Source organism: Neodiprion lecontei, chromosome 2 (assembly GCF_021901455.1).
Source record: "Neodiprion lecontei isolate iyNeoLeco1 chromosome 2, iyNeoLeco1.1, whole genome shotgun sequence".
Classification (NCBI taxonomy): Eukaryota; Metazoa; Arthropoda; class Insecta; order Hymenoptera; family Diprionidae; genus Neodiprion; species Neodiprion lecontei.
Window position 1 is genome coordinate 30,430,772 of NC_060261.1, and position 13,961 is coordinate 30,444,732.

The 13,961-nt window shown below is 37.7% G+C and overlaps 1 protein-coding gene across 2 annotated transcripts in view; it reads right to left on the bottom strand.

Annotated features, from left to right (window-relative positions):
• LOC107225613 (transcription factor Sox-14) overlaps window positions 1-13,961 on the bottom strand; it is a 91,043-nt gene that overhangs the window by 50,262 nt on the left and 26,820 nt on the right. For both annotated transcript variants that reach the window (XM_046731039.1, XM_046731038.1), the window contains exon 2: window positions 1,350-1,430. The gene's annotated coding sequence lies outside the window, so the exon portion shown is untranslated. The remainder of the gene's footprint in view (window positions 1-1,349; window positions 1,431-13,961) is intronic.

The window sequence follows — 13,961 nt, forward strand, 5'->3', positions numbered from 1 at the left end:
CTGCTGCAGTGAGCGAGCCATTGATAGAGACGAACCGAGGTCAGCCGGCTATTTGTACGCGTGACAGAGTTCTCCAGAGAATTTCGCCACGGCACACGTTACGATGCCCAGAAATGTTTCCCTCTCTTTTTCACTGTCTCTCTCGCTCTCTCTCTCTCTCTATGTATATATATATATATATCTATCTCTCACCAATTCATACTCAAGTAGGTACACCATATCGAGTGCACCGTATCGATGATGTTTTATAAAATTAATTCCAACGCTCCGCGACGAGATAATTAAAAATCGCAATTGTAACAGGCGTTAGGAAAGAGAATTTTATCGTTTTTATGACAAATATTTTTGTTGTTTGAACAGCGGTGATGAAAATATGGAAAATATGTACGTATGGAAAAGAGACAGATTCCATCGGCGTCTCTTCTATCGTTCTTTTAGCGCGTCGAAACAGCGTAGAAGAAGAAGATGGAGAGGAGAGGAGAAGAAAAGAGAAGAGAAGAGAAGAGACAGAGAAGAGAAGAGAAGACACGCGGCGTCGCGGCGGGTGTCGGCGTCGGCGTCGCCGGCAAATACAGCTGATATATCTCTCTTCTATCTATCCCATACATATATAATATTATACATAGATACTCCAGGCAGCAGCCACGCACTGCTAGAAAACTCTTGTGCGGTTACGTAACCCCCTTCGAGGTTACACATCCTATCTGTTTATCGCGGGCCTAAATAGAGTTAAGCGCTTCGGCAAACTACGCCGTATAAGTATCTATATATTCGTCCATCCATACGTTATACGTATATATATATATATATATATATATATATATATATATATATATATATATATATATATATATATATATATATATAGATATGTACGTATGTACGTATAAATTTGCACAGGGTGTACGCACAACTGTATAACGAACGTGTATTGTATGGTTTTGTGTTCATCATGTGGGTATATGTTGACCCAATCGAAAGCCCCCCTGCTCCTTTTTAATCTTATCAGCTGTACAGTATCTTACTACTATATCGTTGTATATTGGATCAAAGAAAATTATCGAAAGTTATAGAGAAATGAACGCAAACGGAGTAGACATTGTACAAGTCGATAGTTGGGTGACTAAATATGAGTATATGGTACGGCAAAGCTAATCGCATCCAAGCTACGAAGCAGGCATTGTAAATTGTAGGATAGACGGGAAATACCCAATTTTGTGAGGTATATAAATAACTATAATGTATTCAACTAATTGCCAACAGTTGTAATACGTCGTAAGAAGAAAGGAGAGAACGATAAAATAAAAATGTGCATCGAATTACGTATCCATGTATAAATGTTTACTCACAGTTGTGTTACAATGAATTTCCACACCTAGTTAGGGATGACGAAATTCTTCTCCTATCGAGAGTTTCGTAAGTTGAAAAATCTGTAAGAAGAAAATAACCGAATTATTGACGTTACCCTCATCGTCACTTATCAGCGAACAGACACATAATTACGATATACTGTAAAATAAATGTAGAAATGTACAAAAATGAAATATAAAAAAAGGCTGTGATAACGATGATAATAATAATTATGACAATTGCTTTTTCCTGTACATCTGTATTTAAAATGAAGAAAAATAGAGTAAAAAATAAACAGTTTATACCGCACAGCAGCAGCAGCGGTATAATTCATATATAATGATTATGTGCACCTATACAACGTATAAATTCATTCTCCGTTAAGCGATCAGCATTCCCGAGGCGTATAGGTAGGTGGGTAAGTACGTATAGGTGTAGGTATAGGTATAAGTACACTACAGCCTCCTTCATCGCGATGCACGTGACACAGGGCGCATACCTTTAAAGCGACCGTAGGTATGCGTTCACCACCAATACTTATAACAGTACCTGTGCAGTGTGCAGACTGGTAAATGTAGATACAAATTCGTACCCGTTCGAGATACTCCCGTAGTTTTCCGCGCAGACGGAAAAACGCTACTTCCCCCGAGCATACGTGCCTTAGGATGTACGCACATTGTAAGGAAGAGCATACACGTGTGTAATACATTACGAGGCGTGTGTGGTTGGTACGCGTCTCTGCGAGTGCATGGTATATATACACGTATATACAGCAAGCGGGCAGAAAAGTGCCTTGACAAGGCTGTAACAACTCGAGTGTCAACCGTGTCTAGCCCTGGTATGTACCGTAATAAAGGTCAGTGAACTCGTATACCCGCGACCGATGGTCGCATTCCTCGATAAATACCCATGACTCGATTAGTTGTTTCGATTAACCGCGCGCATCGTCACGTTTACATGTATTATACGTATAATTCTACAATGCGTGTGCGTGTGTGTGTGGGCGCGCGCGTGTATGACACACAATATATATACACACACACACAACACAGTGTATCGAAACCATTATCGTCGACGGTGGTCTTCGTTGCGCAACGAATGCAAACCGTGCAAAACGTCGGACGAGGGCAATTGATGTTAATTTTCAACATTCTGAGTGTATGTATAATGAAGAATTTCACAAACCGTTAATTTACATTGAACGAGGATTCGTTCCTTTATTTTGAAAAAATATAATCTCATTATACGCACGTATCGTTTAAATGAGGATTGAGCCGTGAGTGCATGTACAGTTATATGGATAAGCGAGGCGGATTGGCTACTATAAAACCGCGAGAATATAATGAGGAGAAAATAGAATTATAAATATACTGTAATAATACAATGTATAAATAAAGTATATATAAGACCGGAATTCCATCGCGTTTACCGATTCTATTTCTTCCGTACACTTCTTAATCACTATCACAGGTACTATTCCTGTACACAAAATATTCAACCATTGTGCATTGATTTACGGTTCACGGTTTGTTGGATTCCCGCTGCAGAGAACAGCTCTTTTCTTACTACTTCATTTAATTTTTATTCTTCATTCTTTGCTTTATTTTTATTCATTTTCTCCCGGTGACGGGAAAGGGGAAAGTTGGGTTATTCCAAATCGTACACTGCGTTCATTCCCGATCCCCTCCCTCAGTTGTCGGAATTCGCCGCTATTTCTTTTCTTTTTTTTTTAAATTTTTTTGTTTCACCTCCTTCATTGTACTTGGACGTATAAAATGCTATAGTATGCGTAATACCGTTGGTGCGTTTACGGTACGGTTGAGAATTTGCATAGAATGGGAATTTCCTTCGTTTCCAGTACACATAGTATATACCTAGTTAGGCGGACTTTCGTTAGAAAGATCTCCGACGATAGACAACAACAACTATTGCCTGTATCAAAATCGTCAGAGATTCTTAAGTATACAAACACTAAGATAACGATGTATGCATTTATCGCGGTGTTCTTTTTCTTGACATTTAAAAAAGGAGGATCGCGACCACCTTTGAGATAAAGACGACTTTCCTCTCTCTCCCGAAAAAATTCGCTATCTTAAACGGGGCTCTGGTTAAGGAAAGCCACGGCAATTATCCTCGCTGAATGTTCGGGACGACGACGAGTAATCACACCTAACACGTATGATGTACACGCGTGTGAATATGCGTGCACACGCAATGCGATGCGATACGACGCGCCTCGTGACGAATCCATCTATTCTTGGACCGTACATAACTGTTCTAATTAAAAGACCGCCGGGATCGCTTCGGTGTAAACTTGGTCAGTAATACTTGAATATATATATATATAATAAATAATATATTATAAAATAGCGTTACGTACAATAATTATTATTCATTTTTATAATAATATGTATCATATAATATATCATATTAATAAACGAGTAATTATTTTAAAACAGATCGCGCGCGATTATCCTACAACTAGAATTATTATTATACAAATATAGATGATGAATATACCGTATAACGGATTATATATATATAATAAAAGTGAACGTCGCAAGTGCCGCAAAGAAGATCAACGCGATCGAATCTCGATTATAAACCTATACTACTATGATAATGTATACAGCATAGAATAGGCATCTATTATACCATTTCAACGAGTACATACCCCGACGTATATAAACGTGTTTGATGTTTAATAACAGATTTAAAAGGCTACTATACGCAGGTTTTTTTTTCTTCGTTAGTTTGCCTTTTTTTTTTTTTGCTCTCTTATATTCCACACTCTTCCCCAACAGGCCGGCCAGCAAGGGAAGGGATAGAGGTAGGATAAAATCAATTGTAGTAAATGACGATCCCATCGAACGTCCGTATAGTATATAAAACTATAAAACGCACTGCAGCCTAAATATAATGTATATTTTATATTATGTATAATGTATATTTTATATTATGTATAACGTATATATATAGTATTAAGTTGTAGTGCGATTGGCCATGATAAATATAGTATAGAGGCCAGGATAGAGATCTGCCGATGACGATGAGGAGGAGGAGGAGGAGAGGCAAGGCAGTCAGGCAGACAGGGTAGGAAAGGGAAAGGGGGGGGGGGGTCTCTCGAACGAACCAGCGCATTCCTTTCCCACTGGCACTTGGCAGCGAAGGCCCTTGTATAGCCGCTACTATCCTCCTTGGCCTTACTTACTTACTTGCCAACTCTCCTCCTCCTCCTCCCCCACCCTTCCTCGTCCATGCAGCCCCTCTACCCGCTGGTCAATTCACTTTTTCCCCCCACCCCCTCGAGCCGGACGAAAGAGACGGATGCACGGGCACGTGTACGCTCCTGTTGTACTTACGTATGTATGTATACATACTTTTTTGTACAGTACGCTTGAAAAATGAGGAAAAGAGAGAAGGAGATGAAGAAAATGAGGAGAGTAGAGAGGAGAGGTGAGGTGAGGTGAGGTAAGGTGAGACAGAGGAAGAAGACACGCACGTAAATTCATCGTCCAACTTCTCTTATCTTCGTTAACCGCGAATGAGGTAGGTGTACAATGTATGCAGGTGTATTACATGTACATATATACCACCATCTAACCTCAGAAGCTTGCACCCGTTTCTGCGCACAATGTGAAAAAAAAAAACGATACACCATCAACTGGACTGTGAATAGGAAATTAAAGGGTAAAACTTGAGCACAAAGTCCCTCCGCATTTCACAATTAGAAATATAAGGCTGCGACTAACGGTCATTATACTTGTATGCTGTACTGTGCAATTAAGTCACATCCCATGCGTGAGAATCACTGCAGACTGTCGTCTGCAAGTATTACTGTAGAGATTTATTTAAAATTACTCTGTATGTGTGTATACAAATACATACCAGCATAGATTAATGAAATTTTACAAAATTTCTAATTGCTTCAACTTTTCAGCTCGTAATACCCTTGCCGTTAAATTCGTATTTAATTACTTTACACAATCTTTGAGTATTATACCAACGTTATTCATTATAATCGTGGGGCATGTCCCATGTCTACAAGTATCGCACTGGGAGAAATTTCATTTATTAGAGGTAACTAGAAAAATTCAGTAAAACAGGTATCGTTAAAAAAAACTATTCGAATGTTGTTGGAATTACGAAAAACGAGGTACGCTTAACCATTTTGCGCTATCGTCGATCCTTTTTTGGTAATTGCAACGCAAAATCAGTTTGTGAGGTTTACACTACTGTTTTAGTTAAATAAAGCTTTAACGTTAATTTATTCTTGCACAAGCATTAAATTTGCGCAACAGTTACGAGAAAATATAGCAACAGCGATCGTAATGATAAAGAATAGTAACGGATACTAGACTTTCCGGTAACAGCTATAAAATTAATTTTCATTTTTTACCTAGAACTAGATTTTTCGATTGCGGTAAAAAATGAAAATAGTTAAGGACTGAGCAGTAACCGGAACTTAAAATTTCTCTCAGTGCGTATACACACCCGTGGATCGATTTGATTTAGGGATAGGTGAAGGCATATATATGTATATAAAATTATATACATTATAGCTAATATTATGTATACAAGAAGCTAATGAAATATGATTAATGTCTGTTGATCGAGAAGTGTTTACGTATACTGTACTAAGTACTTATAGATATATATATATATACCTATATACGTCCGCATGATAGCGAGGTATATATGTATAACATGTACATACTCGATGGTAGATACTTGGTGAAAACTTGAAAGTTTCACCATTCCGGAGTGCCGGAGGCTGATTTTAGACGGATCAGCGGAACGGTTCAACGATTTCGTTTAAAAATAATACAATTCGAATTATCCAGAAAAAAAACCGGAAGCAATGGCTAGGACCCGTGCATCGTACGTTGCTGATTGCGAGTATTCTTTACACACACCTGTACCTATGCATATCGCAAGTATACGGTATACAAATTAGATTACACTGGCAAACATGCAAGAAATATTTCACAACTATATAACATATTCGACGAGTAATGAGATGACGATTCATTATACATCGTCAGTCGAGTCAATTCGAATTCTCCTTCTGCACACCGATAACGCGATTACGGTAAGGTTGAGGAACGGTTCAATCGATCTAGTCGATAAAAACGTCTGCTGCTTTTTGCAAGAATAAAAATTGAAAAAAACAAAAAAAATAAAAATGTCAATCCTTATCGTCAACGGTATTATTGTTTCCGCATACAGGTACAACAGTGCAAAACGTAAGGCGTAAACGCGTGTGACGAAAAAAAAATAAAATAAAATGCACACATATATGGGCCATTCCATGGTGAATATCGTATGTGTATGTATATGTCATATCTATGATACATAATACTCGAAAGGCGGACGTCGCACCTGTCCATGTGCGGTGGTGAGATTTTATTGTCGTGACCCATAAGGGCCCGCGGTTGGAATGCGGACAGCACACTACGCGGCCCTGCAGAGCCATGGAAGACGGATCACGAGTCTGGTCCCCCCACCCCCCTTCTCTTCCACCTCTCTTACTTTCCTTTCCTTTCCTTTCCTTTCCCTTCGTTTCCCATCCCTTCCCTTTCTTTCCTTACCGTCCCGCGAATCCTCGCGTCTCTGTCTCTCTGTGTTCGTAAATACCGCGCATACTGCAGTTGCATACATATATGCATATCCAAACGCAGCAGGGACACACATACGTTCACGTGTGGACAGCTTACGTTTAGAGCTGTTTCAAGACTGTCTGCCCAAAGCTAGACCTTTACTACTTACTCGTCTCGATATTCTCACAATCATCCCGTCCCCCACCTAACAATGCAAGCGGAACCCTTTTACCCGTAACGGGCCATTCATGTACGTGCGTACGTATGTATGCATGTATGCATGTATGTATGAACACCGCGTTAAAACTCCGCATGCGTATCGCCGTATACTGTTCAGCCAAAGAAATCGTCGAGCGAAATTAATACGGATATATATCGATTATACATACTTTATTAAAGTATAGGTTGTAAGTATGCAGAACGCGCAATTACGAGTTCACACTTTTTCATTTATTTGTACGATAAATTTGATTTTTTATGAATTCAATTACACTCAATTCGTTACTAACATTCGTGACTTGGTACACGTTTTGAACGTCTTTTTTTTTTTTTTTTTTACCTGATCCAGTTTATTGTTTAAATTACATTGGTATTGACTTGGATTAATTCACATTTCCATAATCATATGTGACCGTTATCTTGAATTACACGGAACAGGTTAAACAAGTATAGATAAAACGATGATTAAAAGTAATGGATATTATTTTACCCTAATAATATACGTCGGACCTATTAGACTTTCGTTACATTATTGAAAAATAATTAACCAGTTTGTTCGTTTTCTTGCTGTGAGACAAAAAAAATTATGCGAATCAAAGAATGGAATCAAAAAGACATCAAAACAACTCGGTCGATGAAAAATAATAGCGAAAAAGCAAAACGTTTCCTCCTGCACAAAATCGACGTATCGAACCGAGTGAAATAGGTAAATGTTGACTTTTGTCTACGCCAAACGGTAATTAGGGTATATGAAAAAAAAACAAAGAAAAAATAAAAAAACTTCCATCACTCAAATAAAGTATTCTTTCTCTTTCTTTCTCTCTCCCTCTCTATATATAGAACGAATTTAATACAGATATTAATTACATTTTTTTAAATGCAAGTGTAATATATGTCTAGCTGTACGTATATATATATATATATATATATACATGTGTACGCAACGAAATATGATTGTTCGCCTATGGTACGTATAATGTATTATACATATAACGTGAATCAATCATTTCATTACACTTGTAGAAATTCCTTCAGAGTTACGCATCACTTAAACCCACCACAACGATACATGATATAGATTGTGCAACGCCCCTGGGGCAGATCGTGCATTACGGAGTTACGTTAGTAAGGTGCATAGCAGCTGGTATGGAGAGGTGATAAAACGTGCCGCTGCACATACATAGGCATATAACAGCGTTGCACGTACACCCATATAGATATACTGTTCTTTGCTCAACGATTACTTCCGGCGTAGCAAGGCTTACGTATTACTTTATACGTAGGTACGTACATACGTCCGTACGGTCGGCGCATCACTCTCCAAAATAGGCTCCTTCCGGTTTAGAACAGTGAGCGCGAATTTATACGTCGTACCTATACGACGCATACATATACAATATACATATATGTATATACACCTATACAGTTGCGTTGTACGCATATGTATGATAGCCGTATGCACACTCGTTACCAGTATAATCTATACGCATGCGAATACGTTCACCGAGCCGTAGAACACGACTAAATCTGCACGAATGTTCTAAAACTCATACAATAATGCAAAGAAGATTATCATTGTATATTATTATTTTAATACCGCACGCGTATAACAACGGTATTATACGTATACGGTATCTTCAACTGCATACGGTACAGGGTGTACTTTTAATTTGTACGACCAGTAGCCTAAGCTTGTTGTAAACGTTATAAAATTTACCCAAATCGACATTTTTTTTGTATTAAATTTGAATCACGTAAATACTTTGAGAATTCAAAACGCCCCAAATTATTCGAGCGTTCTTTGATCAATGTTTGCTTCTCGTTGGGAAAGAAAAATTCAATCGAACATTCGTTTGACTGTTTTTCTCGGTGAAACACCCCTTCAATTTTTGGCTAATTTCATAGAGCGCGCATTGCCGTTTATCACCGCCTCGATATGTTCGTATACATATACGATAATATACGTTACACATGCTACCGAAAACACATGCGCATGAATATATCACGGACATACATATATATATACATATATACATGGTACATGTACGTGCTGTTCATATAATATGATAATTTATTGATAATTTCTATGAATAATGTAGAAGTTTGAAAACCACGCAGTATGTCATTGTCAATTTAAACGGTTTAAATGCCTAAGAATCGGTTTCATAATAAATTACAGTTGTCCGATGTATATATATTTGTCTTATTCGTGTGTGTGCGAGTGTGCCTCTGTACATACATTACACCACGGTCGATGTATTAGGAAGGTACTACTCGATGGCCTATATTTCGATTTGACCATAGAAAGGGTGTCGATGACCTCCGCCGTAAACATGAGTGGTCATTTTCATGGCTCGCATTTAACCGCTCGTATACACAGAATGCAGGAATCAACTCAAATTTGCGTACCCGTATTACAAACACCGCTTTCATTCACTCGCACTTCGCGACTCAATCAATCAAGGGATTTCTATAATTTCATAATATATGTTTGTTATACACGTCGTATACGGTCATTTTTAAAAAGGTGAATTTCCTTCCAACACTCTACCCTGTAACAATAAGTTATACCAATATTCACTTAACGTTATACTATGCGTGACTAAATATACATGCAGAATGAAACCGCGTTCCGTAATAATTTATTATACTGTGCACAGCAGATTCAGGCACGTGTGTCTTGCATACAAATCTTCATCCCCTTTTAAGAAGTATATCATCCAGGTGTTTAACCCTCCCACCCCTCGACATGTTCCTGCACCAACTTCCTTCACAATATGAACTTACAACGAATAGCACGTATGCATATACGTATAGGGTCCATTGTAAAAACGAATATACGAATTTAAACTTCCGCTGCAAATCTTGCAGCTGCGGTTGAAATGAAAATTAAAAAAAAAAAAAAAAAAACTATACCTTCGCGTTTCGACAATTTTATAACGCGTTGTTTCGTTACATAAACAACTTTACGTTAGGGTGTTTTGGAAAAAAATAGTTTACGATTTTTCACCATGGGACCCCATAAAAAGTTTGTTGTGTCAAAAGAAAGGTTCTGGCAAAAGCCGAGTACTCTAGGTTACGTGAAAGATCGCGCCCACAATCGTTTGACTTTTCACTTTTATACATTTTTTTTAAACTCAGGAAGAATCGTAAATAAATATTTTTTTTTTTTTCTTACTGCTTAAATCAATCATAATACCAATTTACGTCACTAAGAAGACCCACACTTGTAATGTTAAGTCTCCAATCGATGTTTGAGAAGTGTATCCAACGATCTTTTCATTATTAATTCAATCTCATAAAACAGTTATTATTTAACATGAACTCTTAATTCAGGAGAATAAGGATTCCCGGATGCTACATCGTTCCATTATGGATCGTGATCTTTGGGTTGAATATAAATGTCAGGAAAGAAACAATAATTGAATTGCTACAACGTGTTTCTTCACACATTTAAAAATTAAAAAAAAAAAAAACGTGACAACCAACTGCGCGTGATCTTCCACGTAACATGGAACGCTCATATTTCGACAGAATCTTTCTTTTGACCTAAACAAATTTTTTACGGGGTACCACGGTGAAAAATCGCTAATTATTTTTTTCTAAAACAACCTGATATACATATTATGATTCATAAGCAGGTCGTGGTCAATTTTAAATTAATCCATAATAAGAACAAAAGAATTTAAAAAAAAAAAAATTAAAAATGCCAAATGCTAATTCAGTATGAAATAAAATTAGCCTACGATCATGCTACACTGGGATGTGGGTATAGGTAAAAATTGCAGCAACGGTACCGTAATAGACCAGTTACAGGAAGATTCCGATGTCTCCAGGATAATTATAGATATTACCTCCTGTACAATAACGCAATTATACACACTGAGAGAAATTTTTAGTTCCGGTTACTATTTTCATTCTTTACCACAATCAAAAAAATACAGGTCTAGGTAAAAAATGAAAATTGTTTTTCTAGCTGTTACCGGAAAGTCTAGTATCCGTTACTATTTTTTCTCGTTACGATCGCTGTTACTATATTTTCTTGTGACCGTTGCGAAAATTTAACGCTTGCGCAAGAATAAATTGACGTTAAAGCCTTGTTTAACTAAAAAAGTATAGTAAACCTCACAAACTGATTTCGCGTTGCAATTACCAAAAAAGGATTGACGATAGCGCAAAATGGTTAAGCGTACCTCGTTTTTCGTAATCCCATCAATATTCGAACAGTTCTTTTTAACGATACCTGTTTTACTGAATTTATCTAGTTACTCTGAAAAATGAAATTTTTCACACTGCAGGCATAGTTTACTACGAGCCAATTTATCGTAAACAAACATCATAACCCATGTTACGGTTGCATTGCGTAATGCTGCACCTTGCACCGCGCGTAACCTATGTATAACCTGCGTCGGGGATGATGCCATAAAAATAAATATTATAAATAAATAAAATTGCACTGTACGGCACCGATGTACGTAGCTGCCTTTGCGAAGTCGGGAGGGCGAGGGCGGCGCAACGAGGTGGTTACCAACCAGCAGGGTTATGCATACGTATCTACGTACGTACGGTACACGGAGAGGATCTGAGGGCCGTTCAGCGTGGGACCAGAGGAACTCAAAAAGTCGCACGCCGCGCTGCTAACAGCAGCGGTTCTCAAATCTTGATAATTTTACAAGGTGTAGTAAGCGCGTATGCGAGGAACCGAACCCGTTACGTACATATTTCCTAGATAACGTATAAAAAATTATCCCATGAGCAAGAAAGAAAGAAGGAAGGAAAAAAAAAACACCGTCGTGTAACGTGTAAACAGCGGGTTTGACACACTCAATGCTTTAGTTTATGACCATTATTCGACAACCTGATGTAAGTGTACCAGTCATTGACACGTTTAGGCTCAATTTTATCGTACCTTTTACTTTCCAAAATTGTAAATTGACGACAGTATTATAATGAATTTCCCGGTGACTGAAACCAATCGCCAAAGGGTCAGACACTATAAATTTATTTTTTGGTAATTTTAGAACTACTAAGGATCGAACAGATACAACCAAAAAAGGTCGATAACTGCTACACTTACCTTATTGCGGAATATTGTTTATTATACCACCTGATCCGAGCTGGGTGATGAAGTAACCAAAGGTTAATAGAACTGTACAACTTTTGAGTTTTCCCTCAAGCTTGTCGGTAACAACACAACTTTCTCACAGCGCACACTCGTGATAAAAAAATCAAACAAATAACTTCCACTGTTTATTATTACAATCACTGCCATCGCTCTCCGACTAGTTCAAAACTTTTCTTTCCGCCACTTATTTTTCACGCTACGATAATGGAACGTCCCAAATAAGAAAAAAAAAGAAATGAGAGAAAAAACTTGCGCGCCAAACCCGCTGCGTGTAAGAATAAGGTTGTACGCCAATATATTCTCGGCACGTGTCTTTAGCTGCGAGAGAGGAGGAGGACTACGCGACATCTGCCGTTCGCGACGGGGATTCTGGACTTAAGAAGGGGACGACTAGGCATTGAACTATTTCGTGCCCCGGGTGTAAGAGGATCGTTCGTAACTTTGATTCAGGATCGCCGGTTGCAGCGACGACTTTGATCGGGGTTTTGGAACGACAATGACTTCGTATTGCACATCCTACCCGCTTTACGTACATACATGTATTAAGTATATCTATATACATATACACAATTCGTGCGTAGATGCGTAACCTATTGCTCGTACGTAAAAGTAGGTAGGTTAGGTACGTATATTCATGCGAGTTTGTGTTGCACGAAGGAATCAACAGCTGCTTGTGGTATACATATACGTACGTCTTGTTCGTTCGGTTTGCAGGCCTGCGTATTACAGGATAATAATGCTTGAACCTACCGCTGCTATGTACGCAAGCCCCGGGCCGAATCGGCACACCTGCAGCCCTCACCTGGCCCAAAACAATTGAGAAAGAGAGACGAGTATGAAACCGTCGGCATATATATATATATGTATTTTTGTATAATGCAAGACGTTGTCGATGCATAATTCTAACACAATTGTACGGAAAGAATTTATTGAAACTTTATTGCAATTTACGTTATAATATGTAACATGATCCTGAAATTAATCGTGCAAACGATAATTATCAAGATATTTGTAACGTGTAGGGCTCGGATAAATATGTATTAAAAATTACAAAATATGCACGTATAATATGAACTTAAAAAAGTTAAATATTTGAAATAAAAACTGCATTTTGGGACTCCAAACATCATACTTTATGCAGAAACCTTATTAGGAATGAAAATGATTTAAATAAAAAATGCCCTAACGTGTATTTAATCAAATTTTCATCACATATCGCGACGCGTCTGCACTTTTGCGTATAACGCCGGTCAACGAGTGACAAAAAAATTTCTTCTGCCTGTGTTGAGTTTATTATTCTTATATTTGTCATGCGTGAAAACAATGGAAAAATATATACACCTCTGCTTAAAGTTTGCTTTTGTAGTCTTGGGAGAAATAGTTACGATTTTATTATAGTTTTGATAGCACAATTGTACTTGGACGGATTTTGTGCCTGGTATTTTTGTAGGTGTGATTGTTACAGGTGTAGCGATACTAAACAGAGGAAAATTACTGCTTCTCGAAAAACTTTGATTTTGCAAAGCAGGAGAATGCTACTTCAAAACTTGAGAAAATTTCTAAATTCAATCGTTCACTTGTTACTTATTTTGTATATTGTTTTCATCAACTGTAAATTAAAATTACATAAATTATACTTTAATACTTAAGAAAACCTAGGGTATTAA